Here is a 19,522-nt window from a genome sequence, read left to right on the forward strand (position 1 = left end):
CTCCCACTTTTAAATATGTGTTAAGAATATTAATACGAATATCATTTTTTTAACCTTTGGAATTGAAATAAAAACTTTGTTTTGTTTTCCATACACACTTATTATTATAAAAATTTTGCATTAATAAAAAAATAATCCAATAGTCTTTTATCTCGATCTTTCGAAATAATCATTCAAACAGTTTTGGTCTGAAAAATTTTGAAAAATATTTACAGCTAGAAGAATGGTTATTTCCTTGAAGATAGTGTAGAACAGGATTCCAGCTAGTTTAAAAATATTTAAGAGTGGAAAGTAATTTACGTTAAACATTAGTAAGACCATACTTTTCTTAAGATACTACTTTAAGGTTAAAATATCTGTTGCAGGCCGGGATAGCTTGGTCGGTAGGGCGCTGTGCCCATGTCCATTCATGGGTTCAATCCCCGACGGCCGAAGACTCCCGGTGTAGTAAATGGGGACGGTGGGGGTTCCGATCAAGGAGCTTCCTTGTTTTCTGGATTGGTTCAAAATTACAAGACTACGGAGTTGAGCATTAGTAGTCGTAAATCCAAAAGTTGGGCGTCGGCTGTTCAACGACGGATATAAAAAATAAGATATCTGATGCGAAAACTTTTCGTATAAATTTTCTTCTTTGAAAAATAACATATTGTGGTGGTAACAAATGTATAGAAGCTTCGAATTTTAAAAAAATTGTCTTCATTGAAAATTTTTAAGTCCCGAGGGAACTTTGATTAAATGTTAACACTATTTTGTTCCTAAGCAGTAGCTCTAGTGCAACGCTAACAACTAAATAAAATTAAGTGCTCAATTGCAATTACTTTTACTTTTAAAAATACCAGAAGAATAAAAAATAGGTGTTAGACTACCGATTAAAATGAACATTTTAGAAAATCACTCAAAATATCGAATAAAGGAATCACTCAAATAACCTATTTCGTTTTGTATCCAGTGTGTTTTGTACTCATTGCGTACTTAAATTCTAAATATTAAAATAACGAAATGATTAAAACGCGTTCGAATTTTTTTTATCCACTGAAAATCTAATTTAAAAATGCACTTATTCTTTAGAGATATTTTAACTTCCCCCTTTAAAATAATTTTAAACATTCTCTCTCCACGCAGTCGATAAACTCACTCTTCAACATTCCAATTTTAAAATACTACAGCTACATCCCTCTCTCGTTAATTTCACGCCTTTTTAGCACACAAGTTCTTCAAATTTAGAAAATACACAGTTTAGTTGCACTAAGTGTTATTGCAGTGCAATATTTTCTGTTTTCCTAGGCACTGAACACAAGTGTACTTTTAGAAGCTTTGCTGCGATATTAAACATTGCGCATTGTGAATATTGTTAAGTATTACGAGTAACTTCAAACAATGGGGCTCTGGGTGAGAAAAAGAACAAGTGCTCGATGTCATAATAGGACGCGGGGGCGTACTAACAGTTGTGACACAGCTTTAGGAGTGTCATTATTGCCGCTTAGCTATAACAAAAGATCGGGATTTAGTTTCCCTTCCCCCACTCCTTTAGATATAGGGAACGAAGAATTATTTTCGCCTGAAACCACCTGTCAGGCAACAGATGGATGATTAAAGCCCGGTCCCTCCATAGAATTAACCCATATAAAAGGACGATGGATAAAGAAATAAATGCTGGAATTCTTATTAACTCTAAATTTATTCGATAAGTCGAGTCACAGTTTGTCAAATGTTATCCAATAAAATGCAAATATGGATACACATACGAGAATTTGTTTTGATTTTTGTCTATGAATTGAAATATTTTTTGACTAGATTTCTGTTATATAAAAGAATTATTTAAGTACAGCAATTTATTTTACTAATTACAGATTATGTTTGTTTTCTGTTTACGTAAGAAAAGAAATATTTATATAAATTAGATGTTAAATAAAAATCTATTGAACAATGAGATGTATTTTAAAAAGGCTTACCTTTAAAGATGTTCTGAACGATAAAAATCTGAAATGAAAGTATAGAAATATAATCAATGTATTGTAAAATCACTCATAATTAAGTACTGAAGATTATTTTTAGGTGTTTAAAGTAAAAAGTAAATATTCAAGAAAAAAAATTGAGTTAAAGATTTTCACCTCTTGAAAAAGGAAATACTTTAATGTGTCGCAAAATTGATAACATTTTGAAGTCATTTCTAATTACAGCTATTTTTTACCGTTTTCATTATATTATTACAATGTGCAATTTATCTTGATTCTATTTCTTATATAAAGAACATTTTGAATCTTAATATAGATTCATCATACGTTACAAATAATACATGAAATAATATGTAAATGAAAAACATTTTTTTCACGCGAGTCAACGAATTACGGGAGGGCCAAGAATTGGTTGCTAGTAGCGGCAAGATCTAGTGAACATGAAGGAGAATGGCGAAGTTCCAATTACAATTACAATTCATGTAGTATTACCATAGTCATTGTGCAGTGATTAGTTTGGCTACGCCATGTAATAACACAGGAGATGATCTGTTGACCAAGTTTTTGCATCATTTGGTCAAATTAGTACCAAATACAGTCGGACCTCTATTTAACGAAGTCACTAAATCCCGATAAAAAGTTCGTTATAAGGAAATTCATTAAATCGAAAATCACCTTTTGAAATTCTTAAAAATCACAAAAAAGGTTATGAATTCTTAAACTCTGGACACAAATTAAATAGCAATTGATACACCTTTATCCTGTAAACTAGTATCTACTATTTATTTTATAAATCTTAACCATAAAAGAAATTTGCATGGAAGGCAAGAATTGAACAAAACATTATCCAGTGACACACTATCATGCTACATATATTTTCAATTAAAAAAAACTATATTTATGTATTAAATTGTAGCTGCATTTTTTATTAAAGTAATTTTAATCATACATTATCCCGTGCGTTCTTAAGTTCAATTGCTACTGATAAATTCCGTTAATTTTGTTTGAGTTTTCCGTTCGAAATGCAAACAAAAAAGTAAAGAGATTTTACTGCTTTCTCTATAAGTTCAGTGGCTTTGAAAATCAGTTCAAGGTCACTTCCCCTGTAAAATGCGTTAACAAGTTTGAAATGTTCTTTAATATTTTAAGAATTAGGGAAAGTGGATTTCAAAGAAAATTTCTTCAAACAGAAAATTCCTTTCGCTATTTGGAAGTTATTTTACGAAAAAATTTCTAAAATGTTCTTGGTTCCTAGAAAAAAATCATAAAATAGAGAAATTCGCGAAATTTAAGTTCGATAGAAGTCCGACTGTATATCTATTGTGATCTCTGAACAAGTTTCCTAAAATCATAGAGGATCATGCCTGTGCTAGAGCAACTAACGTTCACCAACAGCACTTGGGAGTGGTCTTTTGTTATTCATATTTGCTTTACAAACACTTAAGTCAACTATCACTTAAGCCAAATGCACTATTAATCTTTCGCAAAGTCTATGGTGCCAGAGCTCCTCGTAAGACCTCATATTTCAAAATAATGTGAATTTCTAACCGTTTCTCTTTCAATAAAAATAATTTTTAAATAAAATGTTTATTTTTTATGTTTTTTTAGAATCTGCAATGATTTCTTAAAGCAGGAGAGACAGGCAATTTCTGGACAAAAGAAAAAATATGTAAGATACTTAACCAATGTTTGATAATAAACTGCTGAAATTGACAAATTCAATGGCTTAAAAATTTTATCATGTACGACTTAATGCCAACCTCTTGCTCTAGTCTAGACGTCTTAAGTAACAAAATTTAAATAATTTAAAGTTGAACTACGAAGCCGGAGCTCCTCGTAAGAGCTCATATTTCAAAATAATGTGAATTTCTAACCGTTTCCCTTTCAATAAAAATAATTTTTAAATAAAATGTTTATTTTTTAAGTGTTTTTTTGGATCTACAATGATTTCTTAAAGCAGAAGAGACAGGCAATTTCTTGAAAAAAGAAAAAAAGATGCAAGATATTCAGCCTATGTTTAATAATAAACTGCTGAAATTGATCAATTCAATGGCTTACAAATTTCATGATGTACGACTTGATGCAAACCTCTTGCTCCAGTCTAGACGTTTTAAGTAACAAAATGTAAATAATGTAAAATTTAACTATATCTTGTACTGTCGAACTTTCTTAAGTTAAGTAAGAATTTCGAGAACTATGGGCGTTCCTCGATAAGTTCATGCAAATGTCTTCAATTTGACCTATTTTTTTAAACCTAGGAAACATAAATCTATGTGATTTACGAAAAAATATGCAGGCATAAAAGGATTTCATCCCAACACTATTTTAAAACTGAGTGAAAACGGGAAATATATAACCGTCTCCTAATGCAAAATGGAATTTTCAACACTCGAAAACTTACGAACTAAAGGATGATTCGAGAATTCTCTTTAAATTTAACTTAAGCTTTTAAAAGTCTACGGGACGTGCAGTAGTTTCTAGAATGCTGTCGAAGCTTAACAGCTGAAACAAAATGGAAAACTTTAATATTCATTCACGAAATTACCTCTGCGAGGAATGAAAATTTCTGTTAATCAAGGAATAAAAGAGAAAATATAATTTTACTTGTAAAAAAAGCTCTTAATCAACTGAAGAAAGTAGGAAAACAACCACGAAGGAAAATCACGCAGATAGGGAAAGGGTAAATTTCTAATACAAGGTAAATTTATAAATAAAATTAAAATTTCATTAAATTATAATTTATAATAAAATTATTATTCTTTTATAATTATAATAATAAGGGTAAATCAAAGGATAAATTTATATGCAGGACTATCTCTTTTTTTTCGGTGTTGTATTTTTTCGGTATTAAGGTAACAGAGAAAAGTTTACCATTTTGCTGTTGATGCTGACATATCGTAACTACAAATCTAATTATCTATGATCTTATTGAAACTTTGTAGAAGTTTTAGTTAATAAAATGTAAATATCATAAAAATTACCTACGCACTGTCAAACTTCAATACATAAAGTGATAAGAATATTGTAAACTGAGGGCTTTCCTTGCTAAAGTCTTACAAATATCTTCAATTTGATCTAAATTTTTAAACTTTGGAAATTTAAAGATGTGATTTAAGAAAAAAAACTAAAGTATGCATAAAAATATCCTCCCCAATACTAATTTAAAAAATGAAGAAAAAATCCGTTTCTTAATGCAAAATAGAATTCTCTCCATATAAAAATTTATGAACTAAATGTTGATTCCAGAATTCTCTTCAAGTTTCAGTTAAGCTTTCGAAAATCAATGAGATGTGTAGTTTTACGATTACAGTTGAAACGAAACGGAAAATAATCANTAAACCTTGGAAGCATAAATATGTGATTTAAGAAATAAAAATATGCATGCATGAAATAATTTCATCCCAACACTATTTTAAAACGGAGTAAAAACGGGAAATATATAACCGTTTCTTAATGCAAAATGGAATTTTCAACACTCGAAAACTTACGAACTAAAAGCTGATTCGAGAATTTTCTCCAAGTTTTACTTAATCTTTTAAAAGTCTATGGGACGCGTAGTAGTTGCTAGAATGCAGTCGAAACTTAACAGCTGAAACAAAATGGAAAACATTTATATTCATTCACGAAATTATCTCAGCGCGGAATGAAAATTTCTATTAATCAAGGAAAAAAAGTGAAAATATAATTTTACTTTCAAAAAATGGTCTTAATCTACTGAAGACAGTTGGAAAACAACCACGAAGGAAAATCACGCAGATAGGGAAAGGGTAAATTATAATTTATAATTTATAATAAAATTATGATTGTTTTATAATTATAATAATAAGTGTAAATTTATATACAGCAGTATCTCGTTTTTTTCGGAGGGTTATTTTTTCGGTATTAAGGTAACTGAGAAAAGTTTACCATTTTGCTGTTGATGTTGACCTATCGAAACTACAAATCTAATTATCTATGATCTTATTGAAACTTTGTAGAAGTTTCAGTTAATAAAAGGTTAATATTATAAAAATTATCTATGTACTGTCAAACTTCAATACATTAAGTGATAAGAATTTCGTAAACTGAGGGCTTTCCTTGCTAAGGCCATACAAATATCTTCAATTTGATCTAAATTTTTAAACCTTGGAAATATAAAGATGTGATTTAAGAAGAAAAAAAAAGCTAAAGTATGCATAAAAATATCCTCCCCAATACTAATTTAAAAAATGAAGAAAAAAGCCGTTTCTTAATGCAAAATAGAATTCTCTCCATATAAAAATTTATGAACTAAATATTGATTCCAGAATTCTCTTCAAGTTTCAGTTAAGCTTTCGAAAATCAATGAGATGTGTAGTTTTACGATTACAGTTGAAACGAAACGGAAAATAATCATTTTCATTCACGAGATGCTCTCAGTTTGGAATGAAAATTTCTATTAATCATGGAGAAAAAAAATAGAAAATATAATATTACTTTAAAAAAATCTTAATAAACAGAAGAAAGTAGGAAAACAAATCCGAAAGAAAATCACACAGATAATGAAAGGGTAAATTTCTAATTTATATACAGCACTATCCCGTTTTTTGGGGTATTAAGGTAACTGAGAAAGCATACCATTTTGCATCCCGTTTTTCCTATTCTTTGCACCCAAAGTGAAGACTGTAATCCTTTGTGAAATTGACTTCTTCAGTAAAAAAGGGATTCCGTAATGAAGTATTAAGCTATATGATCCTTGCCTAGCATGGAAGTCCCAAAAGCAAATCAGATTTTTTTCACTCTTTGTGAAATGTATTTAAAAGTTTGAAGTTATAGGATGGTTTGAGAGGAGTTCTTATGACTAAAAACTGTTACATATCAATTGATTTTCTGATTTATTTTTCTCTTGGTAGATAAAGTTTTGCCTTTTTTTTTCTTCTTCCTCTCTATATAATTCTTAAAGTTCGCAGGAAGTAATTATTTTTGTTTAGAATTTCAATTACTTGTTGCTGGCAGTTATTTTTTTAAACATTGTCCCAGATAAAAACGAAAATGATTAATTGAGTTATTTATAAAATTTATTCTGCCTTAAAAATAAAAAATCAATTATAGATATTTTCAGAAAAAAATGCAAATAATTTAGAATTTTAATAATTGAGATATAAATATGAATTATTCAACCTTAAAAGAAACACAAATCTATTATTGAAATTTTTTTCGCCAAATAATTAAGAATTTTAATAATTGAGTTAGCTTTAAAATTTATTCTGCCTTATAAGAAAAATAAATCAATGATTGATATTTTCCTGCACATAGTCCCAAATAAAATTACAAATAATTAAGAGAATTTTAATAATTGAATTATTTATGTAATTTATTTTGCCTTAAAAAATAATTCTAGATATTTTTGAATGACATTAAAATAGAGAGTGGTCAAATATCTCAAGGACATATATATAAACATACACAGATATAGCAGAAATATTTTCGAAAGAGCTATTCAACTATGCCGAACTCACCCCTAACTTCCACTCTGGAAAACAAATTTAAAATCTTAATTAGAAACTCTTATTTTTGTTGCAGATTCGGATTCTCCATAAATAAAATTCCCTGCTTTTGTCTGCAAGTGTTTGCAATTCGCAAAAATGGTGCTGTAATCACAAAAATGAATTAAAAAAATGAGCAAGTCCTTTAAATTGGAAATGTCTTAAGAAATATATGCCAAATCGAAACAAAAACAGACGTGTTTGGTATTTTAAAAATGCTTGTCTGACGGATTATTTTAGTTTGAAATTTTGGTAAAAACTTAAACTTTCAAATGACATATTCGTCGCTAAGTAGATTTTTTGTAAATTTTTTTTATTTTAAATTAATAGATAAGGTTAAAAATCTAGCGCCAAGAAATGATAGTCACTAGAGTAGCATTCCATGCTACTTTATCTACTCTAAATCTTCAGCGAACTCTGATTCGGCTACTCTAAATCGGCAGGGAACATGTTAATGTTTTCAGTTTTATTTCACAGCCATTGATAAAAATATTTCGCAGAAACCACAAACGTTGGAGAATTAATTAGATAGGTGTTTTAAAAATAGTAAAATGCCTGCCCACAACATCCCATTGTGAGCCTTGGGAGGGGGTGAGGGAGATTAAGACAATACAATATAGTGACTGTGATGCCACAATTGGCATACACATATTTATTTTCTATCTTTTAAAATATCTTTCATTACTTANTATAGTGACCAGCGTTATGATCTTGGCAATGTGGTCAACTGGTCAGAACTCAGCACAAACCGCCTTTCCTCCTCGCCCAGCTGATACCCACAGACCTAAGGCTGGGTGGGCCATAAGCAGCAGCAGCCGAAACACCAAAGTGCATTACAATTACAACTCAGTGTCAAGCAGATCAGCACCAATTTTAAAATTTCAAACACGTGTTTTATTTTTGTTTATTTATTTTATTCATTATATTTCATTATTTATATATTTATTATTAAATAATTCATTATTATTTATATATATATTTATTATTTTATTATTTATTTATTTTTTATTTATATTATTTCTATCTTATCGCTTAAGGCGCCATTGGAGAACAAAAAAGTGACACTGGGATAATTTTTTTCTAAAGAATCCAAGTCTTTAATGAATTATGGTTTATGCGTTTGCTGCTGATCTGGTTCCAGTTTATGATACTCCTACATTTACTATCACGAGCTGGTCAAACACCAGTACACAGAATTTCGCCCCCCCCATCCTATTCTCAGGGGGTGAGGTCGCTGGTTATGTTTATTATCATTGATCACGCTTGTATTTTTAGATTTAATACCATGCGTTCTTTTCTCTATATATAACTTAACTGCTCTTCTTTACGTTTTGGTCTTCTTTACTTTCTTTACTTTATGAGTAAAATCTTGAATGGTCAAAAAAAGTAAAAAGCGTCTCCCGTGAATAAAATTTTGAGCGGACAAATTACCCCCTTCCAATTAATAAGTGCCCAAATTAAAATCGTAATTCATACCTCTTGCATTAACTGAAGTTCAGTTGCAATAAACTAGACGGAAATCACGTCTTGAAATTTGTTCAGGTTAGATGATCATGTCATTATCTAAACTTAAAAAAATAATATTAAATAAAATTTATAATATTTATCGATAAATGGAAAATGAAAAAAAAAACTTTTGCTTCTTATTTCTGTATGACACTCTCGTTTAAGTTTTTTAAAAAATTTTTTTATTCAGGATAATCTTTCTTCAGTTTGCTTTGCAGTTAAATTGACAAACATTTAAATCTTTGTTAAACTTTTGACGATTCGAAAGGTTATTTAATATAATGATTCAAACTCAAATGATTATACATTGTGGTAGTCACAAATGTATTTTCATTTTCGATACATACAACTTATTTCTAATTTGTTATTCTTTGAACGTTGTCATTACACCTACATGAATAAAATCATTTAACTTTTCAATTACTTAAAAAAAATTGCGTTTACTATGCGCTTTAACATTTTTCGTTTCGAATATTGCTTTTAAGAACATTGTTTATCGGACATTACATCGATATTGCCTTCAAATGAAACTGTATTTTGCGATAAGTTAAATTTTTAATTTAATCACTGAGACTAATTTCAAGAATATCTATTATTTGCTTTAATCTCTACGAAAAAAAATCTTTTGTGAGTTTTATTAATTCTTAATTAAAATATCTGTTATAATATCTGTTTCAATTCTATCATATAAGATTAATGTATTTTTATGAAACTTTTATTATGATTGAACAATAAATTAATTATATTTTTATTGCCAGGTGTTTTTCAAAGCTTTATGATTATTAAAAGACTTTTTCGATGAGTTACTTATAACTATTCAGAAAAAAAAACAGTGAAAAATGAATATTCAATCACTATTTTAAGACTTTGCTTCAAATATTGTGAAATAACACCAGGGGCAATTTAATTAAAATAAAGCTTAATAAAACATTTTTTCAATAAATTTAAATTGCCCCTTTCTTTCATATATTGATCCATTTAAAGCCATCTCAAGTGAAAAGAATAGCCTAATTAATTGTTTAGATAATTAATTTAAATGATCAAACTGTACTCTCAAGCGAGCCTTAACACTATCGAAATTATTCTTCCATTCTTTAAGTGCGATTAATTAATCATTATTTTTTTCAACTTTTACAAAATCTTTTCTGCTTTTAAAACCAATCTTTTAAAATTCAACCTTCAGTGATGAATATCCTAGAACTGTTCCTTCCTCGAACCGTTATTCTTTTAAATAAGAAGATACAATTTATTTTGTGTTCTGGCTAATTTGATGAGGGAAAAAAAATTCTTCCTGGACGGTCAATTTTTTAACGGAGTCCGATGTTACACAAAAATCTTAAATAATTGAGAGTTTTTTTATTACTTGAAAAAAAAACTGCGTAATTAAATCTCTCATGCGGTGAAAAAATTATGTTTAATTCTCATTTACAATGTCCATTATTTATTTGAGCTCTAGAGGATGATAAAACTTTGATGGTTCTTTTTTTTTCCATAGTCATTTTTTTCACGTTTTTTTCATCTTGGATCGAAAAATCTTTTAAATATGACACAATATGAACTTTGAAAATATATATTCACTAATTTTACTTTATCTTGTCTTCAGAATGTCTTTAATTTTTATTTTAATTTCATATATATATATATATATATATATATATACATGAGGAAATGTGCCCATTGTCANNNNGTCGCCTAGCAACACTTGCTGTTGCCAAGGCCAGAAATATAAATAGCAACCCTCGTATATATATATATATATATACACGTTTATACGTTTTTAAAAAAAAATTAAAGCGAAATTGGAGTATAATAAGTAAATATATATTTTCAAATTTCATATTGTCATACTTGAAATATTTTGTAATGCATCATTTTGTAATCCCTCACGTAAAATTAAAAATTTTCAGTTTCTCAGGTAAAATTAAAATTAAGCAACGAAATTTAGAAATATTTTAATTTTTTAAAGAATTAAAGAGAAAAAAATATTGGTGCGAATTAAAGTGTAGACAATTTTGTTTTAAATGAACGGAAAAAAATATATATATTGGACGAATAATATTTTTACACATCAAATGTCAAACGCATGTCGTTTACTAATTTTGAACTTTGAAATTTTTTTTAAACTATGGCATGGATGATTCGTAAGATTTTTTTATACATATTGTACAAAAAACAACAGCTTAAAAAAAGTTTTATGCGTTACAGGCCTCTTAGCCAATGCCGCCTGTTACTGACACCTCCACACGGTTTTTAATAGGTAATCCGATCAGACCACTATGCAGGTAAATCAGTTTACGAAAGAGCCATTTAATAGAACATCGAATAAAAGGAAGAAAGTAGTAGAAAATTTATGTTTAAAATTTGTTTAATTTATGAGTATGATTGGTTTTTCTTATTTACATATCAACCACTACAGATTCAATCTTCAAATATATATGATAAATTTCTCTTACTTACTTTTAAAATAGAATTTGGGTTCATGCGCAGAACTGGTTCATTTTTTTAAATAGTCTTCGCAGACTACTTATAAGAAACCGTGTGTAGGTTTTCTGATGCTGGAGGTGATGGCTTAGATGTACTTTGGCATATTTGAGTTGGAAATTTAATTTCTCAGGTAAAATTAGCGTAACAGGGTTAGTAATAAGTTATTAGAGTTACAATTTTACTTCTAACACTTCTCTACCAACACTGCCGTTTCATTTTCTTCATTTCATGTTAAGGGATAACTAAATAAAAATTACGATCAGTAAAGGTATTTTCATTTTTCCAGAACTTTAAAACATCCCTTCACACTAGTAATATATTTAACTTCACGTTAAAATTATTTATTTGTCGTGGTGATTTTAATGCACGACAATATACACCTAAGCCGAGTAATGTGGCTTAGTTGATCTAGTATGGTAATCTTACCAGAGAGTTACCATGTACTAGAGTTGATTATCGTGTGGGCCAGTTTCATTGTAGAATAATTGTGATGCAATAAGAAATGTGAGTTCGTCATCTTTGTCAGCATGAAACGAATGATTGTTTCTATAGACCATTTTGAGGTATATATCATATTGTATAGACCATATTGAGGTAGTAAAGAAGTGGAGAGAAATCCGATTTCATTCTTTCGTAGAGTAGACCATGAATTTTCTCAGTTTTCGCTGATAACCTACCAGTAAAGGTCATAGTTACATTTATAACAGATAGTACTTTATTTAAAATCAATTTCGGAGCTTTGGTACACTTATACGATTTTTAAGCCTCAAATCGGAGCCTCATCCTCTTGCATTGTGGGTAATTGTTAACTAGAATGAAGACTTGACAACTCAAACAAGAATGGCAATGTCCCTTTCCTTTTTACGAAATTCATTTCCTCGAAGACGTGACAAGCTATTTCGTCACTTCTATTAAATGTCCGCTCGCAGCATGTACCAGTAAGAGGTTTCATCAAAAACGAAGAAAGTTTCATGAAATTTGAGTACCCATTTTTTACAGTGTAGCTAATCTTTGTTCGTGAAATTTGAGTATCCATTTTTTACAGTGTAGCTAATCATTGTTATAGCTTTTATAATTTTTTTGGAATAATTTTTTAAAAAAAAATTATTATTTTAAAAGCCAGCATCCGGATGTAGATATCTCGTAATTGTTTCATTTACAAAGCGTAACTAATGACTGGAGTTAAAAACTGTTTAAATGGTAAATAGTTTCGTATTGAAATATTCATTATGAATTATCCGTGGTATCAGAAAAAAAAATTGCGCAAATTATCGTTATATAGAGGTTGATGCAGGCCTCAATTATTTTAATTTAATTTATAATAAAATACTTCCTGTCTTAAGAAATCTCTTAAAAATTCAATTTTCAAAAATGCATATCCGAAAATCATTTCTTCAGTAAAATGCAATTTTTCAAAAGAATGGAAACTGTTCATTTTGTGTCCTGACTAATTCGAAAAAAAAAAATAGCTTTCGGAACGGTCAACAGTTTATAAGTTATCTTACGGAAATGCATTTCGACACTTCAGGGTATTTGAAATACAATTTCTTATACGAAGTAAAGCTACTCAGGGCTCGCTCTAGGTCTTCATCTCTTATTGTTGTTATTCTTCTTTATGTTGTTATTTTTTCCTCTTCTATAGTCAGGAACAAAGGAAGAATCGCTCCTTTATCTCCTGACTTTCTGCGTCCACTCGTATTTGTCTCTCTGGATATTTCTTCCTTTGCCTTTTCCCGTTTTCTGGAGCGTTGCCTAGAAACCGCTGGTGCGCAAGAGTTATATATTGGTTATCTGAATTTCGGAGGGGAACAAGGGCTCCCTTATTGGAATTATCTTCTCCGTGGACACGAACCGTGTTTTTTCTTCTACTGATAGATTGATGAAACTGGAAAGAGGGGTAGGGGGGAGAGATCTTCAGACATCGCCGCCTCTCATATCGTGCGACGTCACGAAATCTTGCATGACGCTATTTTTACTTTTTCACTCAATGTCACTTTCACCAAGGTTACACAACAGGGATATAAATTGATTTTAAATGCGCATACATTACCATAAGTGTAGAAGGTGTTCTTTCGAGTGTTTGGTAGTTTTCTTTTGAACTTTCTGTCATGACTCGGTTACTGCCAAACGTAGAACTACTTTGACTGTGAAAGTGACAATGTTTAATATTGACTTTAGATCTGGCATAGAGTTTAGGTTCAATCGCATATTTATTAGGTAAACAGAGTATTACGAAAAGTTGTTGCGTTTATTGGATTTTTGAGCATGCTTGATGTATTCTATATTTGAAAGAAATTCATTATAAACAAGCGTTTAATAATTTTTTTGCGATTTTAATAGTACTGTATTTCACGTTTTTCAGTATCACTCAATTCATTTGAAGACAATGTTATTTTATGTAGGGATTTAAAAGTTTATTTTTTCATCCTTTTGTACAAATTAATTCTTTTGTGTTTACTAAAAGTTAATGTTATTATCAATGTAAGAAGTTTTCATAAAAATATGCCTTGGAGTCAAAAATTGTACTCATGGAAAAATTTAAAGGTAATTAACAACCCTCTAAGGAGAGATGAAAGTTGTACACATAAACTGAATGACTCAATGTCATTCAGTTTATGTCACTCTATGTTTTATTTCATCATTCTATGTCACATTATGTCATTCTATGTCATTCTATGTTTACAACACCTCATTTAATGTCACTTTCACCAAGGTGACACAGCAAGCATATAAATTTATTTTAAATGTAAATACCTTACTATAAGTGCAGAAGGTGTTCTATTGAGTGTTTGAGAGTTTTCTTTTGAACTTAACGTGATGACTCGGTTACTGCTAACATAGAACTACTTTGAATGTGAAAGTGACAATATTTAATATTGATATAAAGTTTGGGTTCGATAGTAAATTTATTAGGTAAACAGAGTATTACGAAAAGGTGTTGCGTTTATTGGATTTTTGAACATGCGTTATGTATTGTATATTTAAAAGAAATTCATTATAAACAAATGTTTAATAATTTTTTTGCAATTTTAATAGTACAGTATTTCACGTTTTTCAGTATCACTCAATTCATTTGAAGACAATGTTATTTTTTTTAGTGATTTAAAAGTTTATTTTTTCAGCCTTTTGCGCAAATTAATTCATTTGTATTTACTAGAAGTTAATGTTATTATCAATGTAAGAAGCTTTTATAAAGTAAAAAATTGTATCAATGGAAAGATTTAAAGGTAGTTATCTACCGAATCATAAAATTTGTACCCACAGACGGAATGACTCAATGTCACTCATTTTATGTTTATAACATCTCACTTAATGTCACTTTCACCAAGGTGGCACTAGAGGCATATAAATTGATTTTAAATGTAAATACATTACATAAGTGTCGAAGGTGTTCTTTCGAGTGTTTTAGAGTTTTCTCTTGAATTTTATGTAATGACCCGGTTACAGCTAACTTCTTTGAATGTGAACATGACAATATTGACTTAAAGTTTGGCTTAATGTTAGGGTTCAATAGTATATTTATTAGTTAATCAGAGTATTACCAAAAGTTGCTGCTTTTATTGTATTTTTGAGCATCCGCTATGTTTTGTATATTTAGAACAAATTCACTATAAACAAATGTTAAAAATTTATAAGATATTAATCGTCCCTTATTTCATGTTTTACAGTGTGAATCAATTCATTTGAAGATGAAAAAGTTCAATTTTTTAGTCTTTTTGTACAAATCAATTCCTTTATGCTTACGTGAAGTTATTATTATTATTAAGAATTTAGAAAGTTTTTATAAAAAATTCCGTTGAAGTCAGAAAATTAAATCCAGGTTAAGTTTTAAGGATAATTAACAACCGTCTTAAGAGCAACGAAAGTTGTAAACATATATTTAAATCTGAAATATTAAAAAAAAATATGTAGATAAATGAATAAGTCTAGTAATGTTTAAGTGAAAGCAGACGCTACTCATTAAAATTGAAAAGAAAGTGTATAATATAACTATACACTTGAATTATAGTGTTAATAGCTTAGTTAGATGATCTTTAGAACACAATGGTGCATTACTTTATCTGAACTTTAGAAATTATAATAGTTAAGTATGCTAGTAACGTAAGTATACTTTTGTTTAAGTATACTAATTACTAAACAAATTATATACGTAGTACATAGTTATAAACACAGAATAAACTTATAGAAAATATATTATGTAGATTATTTTTTCATTCTGTAAGAATTCTCGTAATTATATAACAACATTTTCTTCACAGAGTTTAGAAATAAATTATTTTTGATAAAAAGATTAGTCGAAGAAGATATCTTTTAATAACTGAATAATGAAAAATAAACAGTTTTCAAACTCTTATCGAAAAAAAGATCTGTTTTTTGCAGAATTCATTTTTATACATTTCTTACCCTAAAAAAATTATGGCCGAAACTACCAGAATATAATAAAATTTGTCTTGTTTCTGACTCTACGAGAACGCCAAAAATCTCGGTATTATTAACTTCAGTAAAAATTACCGAAACAAATTTTTTTTATGAAATTTACAATAAAATATGGTTTTAAAGTGCGAGATAAAATTTTGTAAACGTGGCAAAATTTGGCAATTTTACCCTGTGGCAAAAAAAAAAAATCATTTATTCGGATAAATTTACTTTTCATGTTCGTATTTTTTAATAAATGTGTGGTAATACGAACTATAATTTTAGAAAACCAGAATTTCAGGTAAACTGTTAAATTAAAAATTACCAAATGAACAGTTTAAATACTGTATATTTTAGTTTTGTTAACGAAAATTATTGTTTTTCTTTACCAGAAATGCCCTTACCAAAAAATACTATAAATTTACCAGAAATTATTTCATCTTGTACTAGGTTTCCATGGGTTTTTTTCTAAATATTTAATACTGTTAGAAAATTTGTGTTATGCTAGCAAGAATTACATTCTTACTGAAATACCAATTCAATATTTATTGGTCTGGTAGGCCAGTGTCTTCTAGGAGACTTATTTTTTTCACTAGATAACATATGTTGCTACCCTCATTTATTTATTAAATGATTGCACATTGCCTCATATTTTCTACTTTTATTATTTTTTTTAAAACGTGAGAAATCAGTTTTCAGATTAATGGTATTAGATAAGCTGTCCCCAAAATTATTACATTTTTAGGAAGTTAAAAGAAAGAAAGAATCCTGATTCTTCGTAATAATCAGGAAACTTTTGGGAAAAAGCTTATTAAATTGAGAAAAAAGATAGTATCTGACTAAGTTCCTCACTGATAATTAATCAAATATTACATACAGTTTAAATTTTATTTATTTATGCCAAAGTAATTTGTTTATCTACTTAGTGAGAAACCACGATAAGAGCTATTACATGTCCATAACAATTAGCAGGATAATAATTGCTAAGTTTTCTGAAACTTTGACAAGATAACTTACCATTGTGCTCTTAAACATCATAATTCATTTAACGAAGTTATTAACACCATAATTATAAATTCATATCTTGGCGTGTGGCATTCTCACCAAGTAAAATTTAATGTTTCATTCCTGATGAAATACTTGTTAGCTTTCCGCGGGTAGCCATCATTAAATGGACATTATCTTTGTGGATGAGGTGCTAATCCCAGCTCTCCTACGAAATTGCTGTATGGTGATGCATCCCCTACGTGAACTGAATGTAGGGACCACGGCTTTCCTTATTAGACTGAGTAAACTAAGTCCTCTTTCCTTAATCTCTCTGCGGATCAGTTTGGGACCACTACAGTCTTCAACAACACGCCTCGTCCATTAAGCTGGCTATTGGAATTGAGTTTTGAGTGTGGTCTGCGAAGTCTATCTCGAAGACTTAGACTTGAACTGGATTCGAAATAGATCGTGTAAGCTCACTCCAAATATTACCATGAAAGTGAAAAGCAATACTTAAGTAGTTTTTTTCCATTGGTCAGATGTATTTCCAGATATGCAATACAATATATTGTGCATTTTTTATTCTCAATGCAATGTATTATTAAACAATTATCGAAAAAATAATGATCAATAGGAATTGTCAGCTGTAGTTGAAAATTATTAAATAATTATATTCCTTTTTCCTCCCCTCTCAATAATACTCGATGAAAAGACGCTGTGAAGCTGTCTTAAAATATAAGGGTTATCCTACTAAGTATTGATTGTGTTAGTATCACTTTAAAAAAATGCAAATCTAAGATAGATCTTACGATTAGTTGCATAACTTTTTTTGTAATATAGATATTGTAATACTGTATTTATTATTAAATTCTACATTAAATTACCTTCAATTTGATATGTAAACGTTTGTAAAGTGAAAATTAATATATTCTACAAGCACACAAAGTTGAAAAGCAAGAAACTTTCAAAAAGTGTCCATACTTTTGGCCACCACTGTATATATATATATATAAACGACTAGGATGCTGGTTTGAATCTTAGTCTTCAGTTACGACTTAAATGCTCCTGACTAATAAGTACTTGTATGAGTACTAACGAGTGCTTGTCTAGGAAGTAAACGCGGCTGGTACGCAATGATAAACACATTGCCACAATCATTCCGATAGTGACGAAGTTGTAGAACTTTAACCGTTTATGTTTCCCTAGCCCACAACGTGTTGCTTNATTAGTAAAAAGTGAAAAAGACTTATTCAATTATTGCACTAAAAAAAGATAAAGTTATTAAAATACACAAAAAAAAACAAATCTGGGCTGTGAAACTCATTATAGAACAATCCTTTGACTTATGATTACAGGTTTGACCAAAAAGGGAAAAGTCCCATAAAAAGAAAATGTTTCAAAAAGGGGAAATTTTCCCTCAATGGCTATCGGAACATGCAAACGTGTCTGAAAGACTTTTTTTCAACTTCAAACGACAGACTTAGGCCACGCCTAGTATGAATGAAGTGGGCGTGGTGTTGTGAAACTCACATCTTAATTTCCTCATCACGCAACAATGTGTCCCCGACCCCCGTCCCCATTTGTTCAAAGAAGCACGTTTTCCAATGAGTTAATAGTTTTTCCCCATTTCTTTTAGAACAGATTAAGGTGCTTATTGAGTAGTGCGAAGGGGATTACGCCTAGCTAAATGCGTTACTTTTGGATTGAGGTAGAAAATATGATTCTGGTGGCTGCCCTAGATTTCGGCAAGGAAAAAAAAAATCTTTCTCTCTCTTTGTGCATATATATATTCCACAGAATTTAAGTTTTATGTTTGATAATGCACTGTAAATTTGCTTTGAAGCTTCGTCCCATTGCTTTCCCATTAGGTTGCCATTGCTTTCCTCAGTGAACGAAATATTTAATTATTAAAATTGGAAAAATATTTTATTTTATAACCGTCCCAGACGACAAGGGAACTCCTAGATCAAGTATTGGAAGAAATTTGCCTTCTTGGAGGACTTTGTGATGGGACTGACCCGTATTTGCCTTACATTTAGAAGAAAACAGCGAAAAACTCTGAAAGGTAGCCTGACGGCAAGGGGACTCTAGCCCGTGAACCGTCTAACTCTGAGAATATTTCACGTCATCAGTGTGGTCGATGCGAGCCAGGTGCGGAATTGGTATCAACCAGACATCACTGGGATTCGAACCCAGTTCACCTTATTTGCAGGTGAACACTCTATCACCTGAGGCACCACGTCCCTAGAAAAAGTATTAGTGCAGGACCACTCAGTCTTGCGTGGAATTGAATCTGGATACATGAAGCTAATGCCCTAATTCCTGTACCATCCCACCAAACAATGTTGAATGTTTTAAAATTGGATAATATATACATTAAAAAATGTCGTGGCGTGGTAGTGGATGAGAAGAAAGCTGTCATATTTATTTAAGCTAATTATATATCAAATTATTAATTAGTTGAAAATCTCTGTACTTACAGCAATTTTCACTCCAAACGTGATATATACAGTAATTTTTGCTCATATGTTACTAATATATTTATACTTAGTATTATTTAAATTCACTGAGATGATTTATTCTAAGTAAAACACATAACGATAATTACCGAACATATGAAGATAATTATTGAAACTTTGATGCGCTTTATAAATGTACTATAGAATTCTC

The 19,522-nt window shown here is 29.7% G+C and overlaps 1 protein-coding gene across 3 annotated transcripts in view; it reads right to left on the minus strand.

Annotated features, from left to right (window-relative positions):
* LOC107447483 (leucine-rich repeat-containing protein 24-like) overlaps positions 1-19,522 on the minus strand; it is a 475,982-nt gene that overhangs the window by 181,245 nt on the left and 275,215 nt on the right. For 2 of the 3 annotated variants that reach the window (XM_071188145.1, XM_071188146.1), the window contains one exon: positions 1,953-1,980. The exons of the other annotated variant lie outside the window; for it this stretch is intronic. The gene's annotated coding sequence lies outside the window, so the exon portion shown is untranslated. The remainder of the gene's footprint in view (positions 1-1,952; positions 1,981-19,522) is intronic. 3 annotated transcript variants of the gene reach the window in all.

Source organism: Parasteatoda tepidariorum, chromosome X2 (assembly GCF_043381705.1).
Source record: "Parasteatoda tepidariorum isolate YZ-2023 chromosome X2, CAS_Ptep_4.0, whole genome shotgun sequence".
Lineage (NCBI taxonomy): Eukaryota > Metazoa > Arthropoda > Arachnida > Araneae > Theridiidae > Parasteatoda > Parasteatoda tepidariorum.